General features: G+C 39.2%; 1 protein-coding gene and 1 non-coding gene across 6 annotated transcripts in view; one reads left to right on the top strand and one right to left on the bottom strand.

Annotated features, from left to right (window-relative positions):
- Positions 1 to 13,492, top strand: part of NR3C2 (nuclear receptor subfamily 3 group C member 2) — a 295,391-nt gene that overhangs the window by 168,190 nt on the left and 113,709 nt on the right. The window lies entirely within an intron of this gene.
- On the bottom strand, positions 12,961 to 13,092 carry LOC112312734 (small nucleolar RNA SNORA3/SNORA45 family). Its single transcript, XR_002975623.1, has one exon. It is a non-coding gene; the product is annotated as a small nucleolar RNA SNORA3/SNORA45 family (small nucleolar RNA).

Below are 13,492 nucleotides of genomic sequence, written 5' to 3'. Positions count from 1 at the left end.
ATGAAACCAGCGTCTCCTGGCACTGGGAGCCTCTCCCTAATCCTCGGCTAGTTACCTCTGTCGTGAGAAAACGTTGGATTATTCTGACCGCTCTATGGTAAGTGGCAGATGGGACGTTCAGTAAAATGCTCTAACCCTGCTCTGTCCAACATGGTGGAGGCATTGGCCACCTCTGGCTGTCAAACACGGGCAGTGTGCCCAGTCCTGGGTGAGGTGTGTCACAGAGGTAAAATACACTCTGCCTTTTGCTGACTTAGTATGGAAAATACACTACAAACTATCTCATACTTTTTATACTTACATGTCGAATGGGTAATATTTTGGCTAAATTGGGTTAAATATATGATATTACTGAAATTAATTTCACCTGTTTATTTTTACTTTTTAATGGGGCTACCAGAAAATTTAAAATATTTACTTCAGTGCCCTTTTCCTTTAGCTACCATTGGCTTCCTTCGCCCTCTCTCTCTCTCTCTCTCTCTCTCTCTCTCTCTCTCTCTCTCTCTCTCTCTCTCTCTCTCTCTCTCTCTCACACACACACACACACACACACACACACACACACACACACACACACACACACACACACACACACACACACATATGGAGGAGCTGCCATGGTCTTCTGCACCAGACTGCCCAGCGTGGACTCACTAAACCCCGTCCTAGTGAGTGAAGAGGGGACGGCACCAGGTCCCATCACGGTGTCTTCTCTAGAGCTTCTAAGGTTTGACTACAGAGGGAGAAACTTGAAAATCTGTCTGTAAAACTTTGAAAGGCCCCCAAATCCGCCAAACAATGGAGAGTGTCTTCTCACACTTCATTTTGCACAGGGTGTTTTCTTCATCTCCCCCCCATTCTAAACACTAACAACACTAGAAACTACAGGCCTCACGCAGCTCTGACAGCCGTATTGGACTTCCTAGGACGTTTTAAGAACTGTGCCTTGTGGTGACCTAGTGGCACCTCCTGACCACTAACCCGTTGCCCGTCCTCTGTGTCTGGGTAGCTGTCATGGTGCTTTTCGCACACTAAATCTCAGAGAGTATGAGAGACTCTTACTTAGCATCCTCCGTACACCTGTGGCATTGCTCTCACCAGTCTAAACCAGAGGCAGACTCAGAAATTCCCAGAGGGTGGGAAGGGAAGTGGTGTGTAAGCAGCCAGGTGAAGGGAAAAGTGGGACCCAGTGCTGAACTGAAGACACCATGCCTTGTATAAGGCCTGCAGGGACCAAACGTCATGAGTCGTGTTGACCAAACTCAAGAGCCTGGCCTGAAATGAAAGGTGCATTGCATTGAATGACATTCCAGAAGCACCGCTTTGAGTACCCAAGTGGTGAGGGCAGCATTGGGAGTAGATAACAAATGAGCCTACCCTGCATTCCTCCCGTGCTTGGCTTTGCTTTCCACGATTCCTCAGAATTCCTCAGAGTCATAGAAGAACTTTGGAGCCTGCACACTTCCATGGCTTTGTCACTCTCCCCTCGTGCCTCCGAACCCGTTCTTCAGCTGCACTTAGTTTGTGAAAGCTCCGACCCCTCCCACGTGTCTGTCTGGCTGTCCGGGCCACCCCATGGCCTTTGCACACACAGTTCCCTCTGCCTGATCACTCTTTTCGTCCTAACACCCTGATCTGCCCCAGCTAGCTCCTCCTAGAGTGCCGGTTCTCAGTTTAGAGGCGGCTGCCTCTGGGAAGCTCCCCTGACTCCCGTGTGTCCTGTGGTGCTGGACAGACTGCTGAGTGCAGGGACTGTGCCTTGTGTAGTCTTTCTTTCCCTCCAGTGACACGGTACATAGTGCTCTGCCGGTGAATGGATAGGTGAGCGGTCAACACCAATCCGACAGCCTCCTCAAAGTCCTCTGTAGTAGTCGAATGTCCACCTTCTATCATTCCTTGGAAAAATACAATATTTAAAAATTTAACCATGGGAGAAAAATGGAAGCTTATTATCTTTTGAATTGGGTTCCAACAGTGCACTGTAATTCAACACTTAATGATGGTCTTTTGATGCAATTTATAGCTATTCCTATTTTTAAATTGTTCTTACACTTTCCATAGCTTCCTTCAGTGTCAGTTGCTTTTCCTGACTTCTCCTTTGCCTGGCAAAATGACTCCTTTGTTGCCAGCATTAGTCATAGTGGTTTGCTCAAATTTCTCACATTCTTACGAATGACATTAAAAAACTGAAGTCATTTTTTTTTTTTTTTTACTCATAGGATCTGATGGTAAAATTCAGCTAAGGGGAAACATTACTTCGGCTTTGGGAAACAGGTATCACAGTTAGATTTAAATGTCACGTCCACTTGTGACCGTGTAGCTCTCTCCTGCTGAGGGGCTTCTTACGTAGCCAAACGGCACCAAGTGAGGATGCCTGAAAACAGATATTTTTGCAAAGGAAGCTTGTTATTTCAAATACAAAATATAATATAATGCCAGCAGTAACTGTAGTGATTGGTTAAGGAAAGGGAAATATATTTGGGGGTGTCCTCAGGTGGTTTGTTTTAAATATTAATAGAAGAGTTATATCGAGGTTTTTTATTTGGGACCCCCAAAATCTAAATTTCTCCTCGTGATATCTTAGGTAAGTAGAATAAATTGTCAGAGCCCACGTTTAAACTACTATCTTCTTAATATCGGTGTATTTAAATGGACAATGCTAATAGTTTTGGAAGTTCATTCAGAATTAGGTTTAGCATATGTAATACTTGTTTCTTGACTGGAAAATTCACATTGGTATTAATCATCTATTGTAAACCATTTTAGCTTCACAAAAGAAATACATAGTACTGTTCAACTCTATAAAATGTATCATTTATTTAGTGTTTTTAACCTGATTTTTAGTGCCATATATTTTATTCTGTAATTTTTAAGTGTACGTCATTTGACTTCCACATAAAAAGGAAAAAACATTCCCCATCTCATTCGTAGGCAGTGCTCCGATTTATAAGGTACTGAAGTGCTACAGAATGTAAATTCACTTAGTTGGAGTAATGAGTTCATAAAATCGTGCCACACTTCATTATCATCTCTTTACCAAAGTAGAAAATCGGTCTGGTTTGTAAGTTCCAGCTGTTTTCAATGTTTTCGTTTGATTTGGGTTGTAACGTTCACGGACCTAAGTGCTGCTGAGATTCTAATTGTGGCATTTTTAGTGTGAGGAGACCTTGAAAGAAATTGAAATGTTACTCAAATTCTAGGACTCCCAATGCTATAAATAGTTGTGAGGAGCATGTCTAGGTGCAGTCTTTTTCTATTTTGGATTTCTAATATAAGCCTACACTCCGAGTCTCAAAATTGTTGATGGTATTTTATAGGGCTAGCTGTTTTCGGCAATAGGTCTTAAAGAATTAAACCAACTTGAGAATGAAAGCGTCTCCCCTGGAATTGGATGTTGTTTTCAAAATTCTATAATGGGGTGATTGTCATGGTTCTCATCTGATACATTGTAATCTACTTTACTACATTCCGTGTTCGTTGCAGCTCATAGCTCAGTGGTATGTATTATAAAGATGAAGACGCCCTTGGTGCGAAGGCAAACTGTCGGAGTCAAGGAATGAGAGTAAAATAGGGGTTCTCTGAAGATTCTGCCACACTGACGGCTGAAGCTTTGCAAAGGCAGAAGCTATCGGAGGTTTTATTACAGTCCCCCAAGAAGTGGGGATGATAGCTAAGTCCCGTTAATCTTAAATGGTTTTGCATTGACTGACTTAGAACTAGAGTGATCCTGCTTTACCAGTTTGCCTGGGATAGTTTGGACTTCACCGGTTATCCTGGTGTGATTGTTGCTAGCGCCTCCTTTCACACTCAGAACTGCTTGGAATGGATTGCACAGTCGCTCTGTGTTCGATGCATTGTTGATTATGACGACGAGTATCCAGATCTGTTCAACACTTCCTCAAATGCATTTATTTTTAAAAATGCTCAAAACAATGAAATATGAAGATTATCACTGATGGTGAAATCATCTAGACTTTCTTTATGGTATCCCTAAACCTTCAAAGAAAGGTTTACTGGTCCATTTTTGTAATATAAGGAATATCTATTGCTAGTTGTTATATGTGAACAGTATACATGCAAAGTGCATTATTCTAATATTATGTTGCCTTTTCACGCATATGAAAAGCTGGTAGGATTTCATTATCATCAACCATTCATTTTCAGTTGAGACTGGAAAGTTGAAAACAAAAGCACAAATGCCGATTCCTACAGCTCACACTGAGGTAACACAGAAAGATTTTTTATGTAGCAACAAGTATCAGAAGCCATTGGTGGGTAGCGGGCAGTGCACCTCAACCCTCTAGAGAAAGCCTGGCTAGAAGGGTAGTGGCGCACCAACAAAATCGATTGGCCAGATGTTGCGGTTTTATTCAGGCCTACTTTAGCATCTTTAATTGTTTTCCCATTTCCTAGAGGTAGGGAAGAATAATTACACTCTGCTCTTCCCCATGGGGCCAGGGATGGGGGTGGGAACCCTCCCAGAGCTGCTGTGGTCTAGCCTTAGAAACATGGAAAAGTCGATTCAGGTCTCGCACTCGCCCATGGCTGCTGGCAGTGGCAGTCTGCCCAAGGAGAGTTACATGGAAAAAGGGGGGAAATGTGTATTTCTTCCCCCTAACTTGGCAAAGAAGAAATTTCAATAAAGATGAAAAAAATGTAGCTTTAGTTTCAAAATCTACTTCCTGATAAGTACTGGGTTTTTTAGGATTATGGGTATTTCAGGAAGAAAAAAAGAGCCATGGTTCTAATTCTAATATAGGGCATGACTGAGCTGTTAAGCTAACCACTGTTCAAGTAAAACTTTCTTTTACCACAAGAAATGTATAAAAAACTCCCCAACCAAAAAAGAAAGTTCTCCTGGTAAAAACGAAATCACTGTCCTAATGCTGTACTAGCTGGGAATCAAAGAGCCACCGCCCGCTTACAGTGCTTGAGTTTTGTGGGTGTGAACCACACCTCCGTGGGGCAGGGAAAAGTAAGTCAGGTATGAGTAGTTTTGTGCGATCTTGAAGCTAAAAAGAAAAAATAACCTGAACCATTCAGCTTTTAATTCCTTATATTTTAAAATAGGTTTTTTAAAAAAACTTTATATGGAGAATTTTTAAAATGCACAAGTGGAGATAAAATAATATAATGAACCCCCATACATCCATTACCCAGGATTAACAATTATGAGTATATCCCTTTTTGTGCCTCATTGGGCTATTTTAAAGCATGTCCTGGGATCCATACATTCTTCAATGTATATCTTTAAGAGAGATGATGCCTTTAAAAGTATTAACTAAAATATAATTGTCACTTAAAATGTTAAATATCATTATCACTAAAAGAATAATCATTTAAAATTTCCTTAGTATTATATCATAAATATCTTTTTATAATTGTTTAAGTCAGGAACAAAGCAAGCTCCACAAATCTTGAAGTCCTAAATAGCATATTATTAGATCATAAAGGCTAGGAGTTGTAATTGTAAATGTGATTTATTAACCATACCAAAGGCCTTGTAAATGTTTTCAAGATATCGTAAAGCAGTAGATGTCGTTTGATGTAGTGTAGCCCAGATATCCTGGGAAAATATTTTCATGTACAGTTGATCTTCCTAGTTTGTTTTCAAAGTCATTGATATATTATGTCCCCTTCATGAAACCTAACGATGGAGAAGGCGTGCATGTTGGTACAACGTATTCAGTGGGTAGAATACTTGAAGATTCCTGACTGGACGTGACAGAACCAGACTTGCAGGGATCATCGCTTGTTAGCGATGGCCAGTCTCATAATTATTAAGTAAATTTGGGCCATTTATTGCAAGTGATCTATCGGTAAGTTATCTTATCTTCACAGTGAATATACAGGGATTTGTTGGTAGTTGCAGCAAGTTTTGTTTACTTTTTGGTTTTTGGGGTAAAAGAACTAAATTTTGAAGTCTTACTTAGTTATGTAAAATCATTATTAGCTGTTTATCTGGACCGAGAATCTAGGTCTTGACTTGCAATAGAGAAGTATGTGTTAGAACATGGCCCTTTCATTCATCGCTTTACAGCACTTTTAACAGAATACTACTTGAGATGATTACTTTGCCATGGGAATTGGAACATTCACCAAGGGGTGGAAATTACCTTGACAAATAGGATCTCAAACATCCTTTAGACGCTACTATTAAAAAAATCCATCTTATTTGTCAGGCCGTATAACCGCCACGCACACTTATGAATTTCACATCTTAGAGTTCATTTTGAGTTTATATTACAAGAGCTTCTTTTCAGTAACTGATTATTTAAACTTTGAAAATTTTCTGAGCACATCTTTCTCCTTCTTCAACCTTTGTTAAATTTTAATGTGATAGTAGGAAGCCACATGGTCTGTTGAATTTAGGACTAAGACTTAAAACTTTTATTTGAAACTTGAACTTTCATTTGCTCTTATTTCACTTGAGTGCATGGTTAGAACTGAGCATACCAGCTTAAATGAAATGCAGAAAGTAATTAGTTAGCAAAGGCAAAAGGTGTTGGGTGCTAAGTTGGATGTTCTATCATTTAGGATGCTTTTGGCTACAATTAATTTTCAAAAATTCAATGCAAATGGACTGCAATAATATTAAATATTACTGGCTCACATAATTGCAAATCCAGAGGGAGGGCAGGTATCAGGATTGGCTAATGCAGGGGAGTAACAGTGTCAAGATCAGGTTCTCCCCATCTCTGTGTTCTCTGCTCTAAGTGCTTGTTTCACCCCAAGGCTGACTGCTAGTAGCACCTGGAGCTACAGTCTTTCTCACTGATGTACAGGAAGAGAGGGGGAATTCTCTGGGTTTTTTAAATATCTTCTTTCACCTGCTAAGTCTATCCATGTTGTTTCAAATGGCAAGATTTCACTCTTTTTTATGGCTGAGTAATATTTCACTGTGTATATATACTACAATTTTGTCAGAGAATCACAAATACCATATAATTTATGTAGAATCAAAAAAAAAAGCCAAAGCAAATGAAAAAACAAAAGAGAAACAAACTCTGTAAATTATATAAATGTCTAACCACTGTACTGTCACCTGAAACTAATACAGTATTGAATATGTCAACTATAATTAAAGTTTTTAATTTAATTAATGTCAATTAAAATAAATAGCTAAAATAAAATAAGAGAAAAAGGAAGGAAGTCTTCTCTTCAAAAAGATAATGGGGTCTGCCAAAGGCACACAAGAGCTAGTTTGAAGGAGCACCCAGTGGCCAATCTGGGGCAACTTGAACAACAAAATAAATGATGATGGTAACAGATTATAAGTTATAACATGAATTAAAGATGCATAATTCCATATGTAATAAATATATAAATGAGGATACAGGAACAATTCTTTCTTACAGTAACATTCCTTTAATAAATATAGCAGAAATGAGGAAAAAAGAAAACCACCATGGGACCAATACTTGCAATCATTGTTGCAAGTAAGATTGATTAATGGATGCCAAATTCGTAGGTGAAATTATAAGCAAGATGTATGCCTAGTCTTGAAATATTTAACCACAAGATAACAAGAGGAAGATGATAACAATATAGACAAGAAACCTGGCAGACAGCACCGTGACCAAGTGACCAAATTTAATATCCCCGGTACTAAAGTACTGCATCAGGTACCACTTGGTAGGATGCACCGAGAAGGATGCAACATCACTTTTGTGGTACTCTTACCAAAAATGCCTAACCTGAATTTAAACATGAGGCAGTGTCAGACAGTTTAAACTAAGAAGCGTTCTACAAATTAACAGGCCAGTACTCTAGAAAATCGTCAAAGGTCATGCACAACAAAAATCGACTGTGTTAGGTTGGAGGATGGAAACGCAGGAGGCATGACAACTAAGTGCACGTGTGGAATCCCAGGTTGCATCCGGAGCCAGGAAAAGTGCATCGTTTGGACAATTGGTGAAATATGAATGAGGTCTGTGGATTAGCGTATTACATCATAACTCAATGATAATTATACTTTGGTTATGTAAGATGTCAACATTTAGAGAACCTGAGTGAAGAGTACACAGAAACGCTGAGCTGTTTTCTAAGGCTGAACTTATTTTAAAATTTAAAATTTAAAATATTAGTAAAATGACCTGAATACAAACTCCACCAAACATGCTAGCCAGTAAACACGTGGTAAGAATTAATAGTTAGAGAAACACAAACTGCAAATTAAAAGCTCAATGAGACACTATTTCACACATACAAAAGTTGATGATGAAGATGGACACCACCTAATATCAGCAGGAATGTGTATTAGAACTCTTCCAATTTGCTGGTGGGAGTATCAAATGGTAAAACCACTTGGAAAAACAGTTTGTCTGTTTCTTATGAAGTATACAGATACCCTATGGCCCAGGAATTCTGTTTTCAAATATTTATCCAAAAATCTGAAAATATATATCCACACAAATATGTGTACATTAATATTCCTAGCATCTTTATTCGTAACAATAAACTACATATATTATATATGCATATTTATCCAACAGAATACTACTCCGCAGTAAAAGTGGATAAACCAGGGATACATACAACAGCACTGTATGAATCTTACAATTTATGTTGAGTGAAGGGAGTTAGACACAAAAGATTACTTACTGTGTGGTTCCATTTACATAAAGTTCAAGAAAATGCAAACACCAAACTATGATGATTGAAGTCATAATGGTGGTTGCCCAGTGGTAGGTGGGGATTGGCTGGAAGTGGAGCTTTCTGGGATAATGGAAATACTCTGCGTCTTGATTTGGTGAGTATATAAAAATGCATCCAGACTTATTGAGTTATATACTAAATTTCATCTGAGTTAAACACAAGGCCTAGAATGGAGTAGAATATTGAATAAGCTCTTAGTAAAATTTTGAAGGAAGTATAATTTAAGCAAAAATGTCATGTTAAAACTGGAACCTTAAATTAATATTTATGTGTGAAAAGCTCAGTAACTATTCGGTGGTTGGTGCCTTAAGGACATTTTACTATGATAATTATCTCACTGGACATGTCTTAGGAAAGCATAAAAGCTTGCATTTTATGTAAATTTAATTTTATATTTGGATGCGTTGCAGACATCAGAAAACATGTACTCTTTGGTAAACTTCTGTATAAAAGGGAGGACGTTTAATAGTAAGTCATAAACATCTTTTTTGAGAGGGAAAAATGACCCAATGAGTAACAGAATAAAATGCCAGACGTTTGAGTTCAGCTTAAGTAAGAGTGTAAAAATACTAGGATTCTAAGCTTTCAGAGGAATCTGCTGTTAAGTACCTTGCATTCATTTCATTTCCTCAGGAGGTTGTTTTTTGTTAATAAAAATGTTTTTTGTATGTTTTTATAATGACATTGTTCTGAAACTGAGTGAATCTGTTAGTATAGTATAGAAATGATATTAAAATTTTCTTTTCAAAGGATCTCTAATTATTTCAAAATTAGTCAAGTTTTAATATTTGCAAATTATATGTAATTCATTAGGAGATGATGGGAGTGAATATTTCAAAATGAATATCTGTATGAGTTTCAGCAGGGAAAAAATTAAACTCCTACAGAATTCATAAAATTTTTTATGGATAAACTTTTGAAAATAAAGTTCCACAGATGAAGGAATTTGTATTTTTATATCTATCTTTGGAGGCATGATTTTTATGTTGCTTCATAATGTATTATATTGGCAAACATTAAGTTATATTTCCTAATGTGTGGGTGGATAAACTTTTCTGGAAACTCAGACAGCATTTTATAGACTTGTTTTATCAATCATTCTGTGGAGAGTTTCTGTTGTCAAGCCTCGTGTTTCCTGTAGTCCATCAGATTTCTATGGATTTGGTGGCAGGATTCTCTAGAATCTTCTGTTGGCTGGGGTGGAAGATTGGGGAAGATGGATTCCAGTTAGCAGAAGAGGCCTTCAGGAAAGAGAAAAATAATTGATTTCATCCACAATATCTTCATGGCTTCCAGTCTGCCCAAAGAAGATGAAAGGTTCCAGTTTTATACACGACCTCTGTGCTGAAGTTATAATTCCTTAATATTTAGTCCCTCTTTGTAAGAGAAAATACTTGATTAAAATTGTAAAATAAGATCCTGGAATCTCAACTCTAGAAGTTTTTTTTCTGAAGATAACTTTCTTGAAATAAGAAGAAAAATAAACCATCTTGTTTTAATCAGGCCCTATTACACATACTGTCTCTTTGACTTCTCATAACAATCCTGTTGGATATCGTTATTACCATTTTTTAATTTTTAATTTTTAAATATGTTTATTGATGTTAAAGAGGAAGGGGGAGAGAGAGAAACATCCATGTGGAAGAGAAACATTGGTTGGTTGCCTCCTGTATGCACCCCAACTGGGGACTGAACCCTAACCTAGGTATGTGCCCTCACCAGCAATTGAACCCCCAACCTTTTGGTGTACAGGACAATGCTCCAACCAACTGAGCCACACCGGCCAGGGCCATTATTACCTTTTTCTTTTCTTTTTTTAAATGAGGACATTGAAGAATCTTCAGAGTTTTTAAATAAATGGGAGAGCTGGAATACTAACCCACAATTTTCAGTGCCGAAGCCCAAACATTTTCCCACATGTCACACTATCTCTTGAAGTTTAGAATCTGTTGAAGTCTATAAAACAAACAATTTCAAATGATCTTTAGCTGTGGAATATAAATACAGGTCTGCCTGTAGAGTTGAAAGACCACCTCATTTTCCATCGTGTCTGGAATTCACCGTGGAAGCCACCTCACTGTGTCTGTACAGAGAGAGGCAGTTTGGCTATGTGACATCTATTCATTGCTTGCTTTGAACTCTCTCTGCTCTGTATCAGGGCTCAAAAAGTGAAACAGATAAAATCACTGTGCTTTGAATGTGACACCACAAAATAATATATTTTGACTGATGTATGTGTATGTGTATATAGCCTTTTATAAAATCTTTAAAATTCAGTGTCTCTTAATCATAAAATTCATAACTGTCCAGCTCATTAAAATTATTTTGAGGCAAACTGCTTCTTCTTGAGATTAGTCACCTCCATGTTGTCTGTGCTGGTTCCCTCTTTCTCCTCCACTCTTTTTCCCACCGTTTTTACTCACATTGATATTCTCCCCACCTAACTTGAGGTTCTGGACTCTCAGGTGTTTTCCTTTTTCCCACTTAATCCCTTTGGTATATTCGGTCAACCTCTGTTTCCGGGCCTCTTCCAAATGTGTACCTCCCCCTCTCCAGCTTCAATTCTGATTTATGATCCGTATGTTCATTTGCCGATAGTTTTTTTTTTCTATGAACATATTTTGTAGGTGCCTAAAACAGAAGAAGAAAATTTAACTCCCAAGACTTCCTGCAAAGTTGGCAGTTCTTTCAAACTTCTTCATTACTATTAATGCTAACTCCATTATTATTTAAGGCACTGAGGTTTATAACCTTACAGTCATTTGGATTCATCTCTCGCCTTTGTTCTTTGCTCTTCTAAAATCAGTCTCCAAGTCTCATTAACTCTTCCTTCAAAATATATCTGCTCTCCTTCCTCCCATCTCCCATCCGTTCAGGTGTGTGTTCTTTATCATTTGGCAGAACCCCTGAACTTACCATGGTACTCTACTCAGCTGGTATTTCTCCCATGCTTTTTTTTTTTCTTTTGGCCTTTCTTTAGTAAGAGTTTATCATAGGTCAGCAACAGTCTGACATTGTCTGCTCTTAAATTATATTCTACCTTAATCAACTACCAAATAGTTATTGAAAGTCTGCCAGGCAGTGTAGGGGATACACTTATTTGTGTAGTACATAGGCCATGTGCTCAAATAGTGTCTGGTCTAGTTGGAGAATTAGAACTAGTTGTTAGTGTGAAAACAACACTAACAATCTATGGTGTAGTACTTACTGAGGACCTAATGGGTGCTTCTGTTGCCACTGGAAATAGGATGCTTCCACAGAATTGCAAGAGAAGCATTTTGAGGACACACGCATAGGAGGGCCTGAGGCATAGTGGCAAGGTTTATTGGAGCAAAAACAAAGGACTGTCCCCAGGTGCCCAGTGTCTCATCCATGAGCAGGTGGCTCAGCTCCCTCCCACTGTGGAAGAAGTCCAGCCTCTGGAGCTGCAAGCCCACACCCACGCCTGTCAGGAGGGCCTGTGTCTCATTTTCCCATCTGCACATCTGCTGCCAAGGCTGCACTTGGGCTGCAAGTGGTGCTGCACTTGGGCCATGTGGCTCACAGCTGTGGAGAGAGAGCATGCAAATGAAGGAACACCCCATACACCTTTGTTAAGCTCTGATTATATTATCTTGGGTTTGGGAAGGGGTAAACTTTCTTTTAAATTAACCAATCACTTTCCGTATCCCTTATCCAATTCCATTCTTTTCCTGGATTTTCCCAGGCTAGATTCCACCTCCGTATAGTCGCCATCGTGGCTTCTTCTGCACATGCCTCATTGTAGAAGGGCCTCCCCCTGTGAATTTGTCAGCAGAGGAATTTTCCCTGTTATTTTACTCCCCCTTTTCCACCCTTTCCTTGGTAGTCTGGTAGTGGGGCAAAAGGCCTCAATCCTTCTTCCTGCCCAGGGATTAAGTCCCCTTTGGCAGAGGATGTGGCTGTCCCATGAGGTGTCTAAAGCTGTAACTTCCAGACTTCATCATGCCTAGGCTTCCCCACCAATTTGTTCCCGCCCCTTTTGTTCATATCTAACTAGCTGACTGCCTGCTGCGATACTTCCTTATGGGTCTTCAACTAAGTCTTAGGGAGTAATGAGTTAGAGAAGCAGAGAGGTGGGAATGCACCCAGAGATTTGAAGGGGACGGAGGAGTGCCTGCAGCTGACTGTGTATCTCTCCACTGCTGATGGGCACTGCCAGTGGGGGCCAGAGTGGGTGATAAGGTGGAAATGCGGGGCTGGAATCAGAATACCTTTTACTTCTCTAGCTCTTCAATTTCTACCCCCTCTTTATTTTATTTATTGTATTTATTTTTATCTGATGCATGTCACTAACCTAGTGACTGACCATGCCATAGGGGGCCCAGAGTCAGTGAGTGAGGTCAGCAGTTGTTCTTGGAGGACTCTAGCACACTAAGGCAATAGCTGATACCCAGGCGTGACTCTAGCATCGATTCTATCCCCTTTTTAATATTCTTTCTAGAGCATTTCTAAAGAGATCTTCTTCCCGTTATTTGCGCCCTTTTACCTAATTGCCCATATCATCGTTATCACACATTTTTACCTGGTATCTTCCTCCCCCCATCTTTCTCTTCCCCTCCCACACAAGGATGAGTATAGATCTTGTCACATCCAGCCCACTCCACGCGTTCCCTAGGGCACAGGCGTTATCTGAAAGGCCTTTGTATTCCCAGGGCATCTAGGAAGCTGGTAGGCACACAGTACGTGATCAATAAACACTTATTGAATTGAATTGCATTAAAATAAATGGCAAACTTGTACCTTCTCGGCCGCTTCCTAGTGAACATTTCAAATGGCAGCTGTAAAGTTATCTGAATTAAGTAAGGGATTTCAA

This window comes from Desmodus rotundus, chromosome 9 (assembly GCF_022682495.2).
Source record: "Desmodus rotundus isolate HL8 chromosome 9, HLdesRot8A.1, whole genome shotgun sequence".
Lineage (NCBI taxonomy): Eukaryota > Metazoa > Chordata > Mammalia > Chiroptera > Phyllostomidae > Desmodus > Desmodus rotundus.
The sequence above is the reverse complement of the archived record's forward strand: the minus strand, read 5'-3'. Positions and strand labels throughout refer to the sequence as shown.